Raw genomic sequence first — 2,059 nt, forward strand, 5'->3', positions numbered from 1 at the left:
GGCGCGTCTGTTGAGCTGGGGATTAACCCCTGCTGCATATAAATAGGGTTGGTTGTTTTTATTAAACATGAAACTTAAATAACTGATCACGAACTTTCAAGGCAAAGCAAACACGGGCAGCTTTGCAGTGCCTGTGACTGGGGCATCAACAAGCTCTGCAGGCAGAGTCATCGCTGCTGGATCCTAAATGGCTGGGCGGGTAGAAGATGCCGTCCGTTTCTGTTGCTGGAGCTTGCTGGCTGCCTTCTGCCTAAAGCACACGGTTTCTCGGAAACTGAAAGGAAACAAACCCCACTTCACAGAACCGCCGCCGTTTCCCTGCGCTGCAGCGGGAGGCACGTCCTCTGCTTCCCTGGCTGGGGACAGAGCCAGGAAAAGCTTGGCCACCGCGTGCAGCCCGAAATACCACGGCTGTGCTCCCTGCTCGGGATTTCCCAGTGCTCTCTGCCCCTCGGCCTGACCCTGCCTGCTGAGGAGCATCCCGTCTGTGGCTGCCAAGGCCACCTCTGCAGTGCTGCCCAGCACCGCTGTTAGAAAATATTTCTCCCCATTCAGCAGAAATTACAGCTAAAAGCATTCACTTCCTTTGGGATATTAAACAAAACAAACCATGGGAGAGGAAAAAGAAAGAAGCCAAGCACACATCCTTTTCCCCTGGGGTGGGGGGGTGAGTGTCAGCAGCAACATGAAGACTTTACGATTAAACCGCAAATTTTTCACAGCAATACCATTTCAAGGCAAAAAAAAATAGGCTTCTGGAGATTTTTTGTTTCAATCTCTAGAGACCCCTGAGGTGTAGTACAGATGTGTATAACCCTATTAGAGATGTCAAAACTTTATGAGGTATTATTGTGTTGGTCTTACAAGGACTCAGCAAGTCATGCAGGGGGAAAATAGAAGATAATTTTCCAAGACAGTGGAAGTAACACCTGAAGGTGAAAGGAAAGAATAGAAAAGCGTGTCACAGAGAGCACGGTGACATGCTTGAGGGTGTCATTGTTTGTTTTGTCTGTGCAGGAGGAGGTCAGGGACAGCCCTGTGCTGCTCACAGCTGGCTCAGCACCAGACAAAATTGACCCACTGCACCCCAAAACCGGACCAACCAGATGAGTTTACGGTGCCTCTGCGGAAACATGTTTAAGAAAGGGCAGTGAATGCTGAAAAAGGAGAGACAAGGCCAGGGCAGGTACAACACCTAAAGGGACAGTGACCGGTAGAAGACCCCATGCTGGAGCAGTTGAGTAGGACACAAGGAGCAGCGAGAGCAAAAGGACCCCCACGCACCAACCCCCAGGCCCTGCACCGCCCATGGTTTCACCAAAGGGCCTGAGTGTAACCTTGGGCACAGGGGTGGGGGACCAGGATGGGGGGGAAGAGAGGTGTCTAAATGTTGGTTGGTTTGTTACTTGGCAATAAATTAATTTGATTGAAATTTCCCAACTCAAAACAGGTATTTTTTGGCCCACGACAGGATGTCTGACAATATATGCAGTGAATGAACACTGTGTGTTCAATGTACTGCAGCGTCCCAGATGAGGTTGGGGAGAGCAGAGGAGAAGTCCCCTAGGGAAGCTGAGGTTTGCTTGTGAACTGCTGCAAACAAAAGCCAAAGGGGAGGGAATTGAAGGGCGAACAAGGAAGATGAAGAGGAAAAGACTAAGAAAACTAAGAGGGAAGAGTCATCCTTGAGCAACGTGCACTGCTACCACAGCTCAGGCCAGAGAGCCCAGCTCACCACCATGCTCCAGCTTCTCCCACTGAGAAGTGTCCACAGCAAGTCAGGGTGCACCAGGATCTGCAAGGAGAATCATCCACATTCACATCCCAAAGAAAAAACAGCTCTACCTCCATGCTCCGGACCTGCCCAAGCCCCTTTCCCTTTGGCTAAAGTTGGTGCTGCTCTTTCTTCAGGAGCTCACTCCCTCCCATGCCACCCATGACAAGCACCTGATGTGCGTTCTGCTCTCGGCCAAAAACTTGGTGCTTTCCCCACCGAACTCCTCCCAGGCTGTTTTGGCCCCAAGACCCTGGGAACCACCGACTCCTGCCGCGGCATCCT

This window comes from Aptenodytes forsteri, unplaced genomic scaffold (assembly GCF_000699145.1).
Source record: "Aptenodytes forsteri isolate BGI_AS27 unplaced genomic scaffold, ASM69914v1 Scaffold284, whole genome shotgun sequence".
Lineage (NCBI taxonomy): Eukaryota > Metazoa > Chordata > Aves > Sphenisciformes > Spheniscidae > Aptenodytes > Aptenodytes forsteri.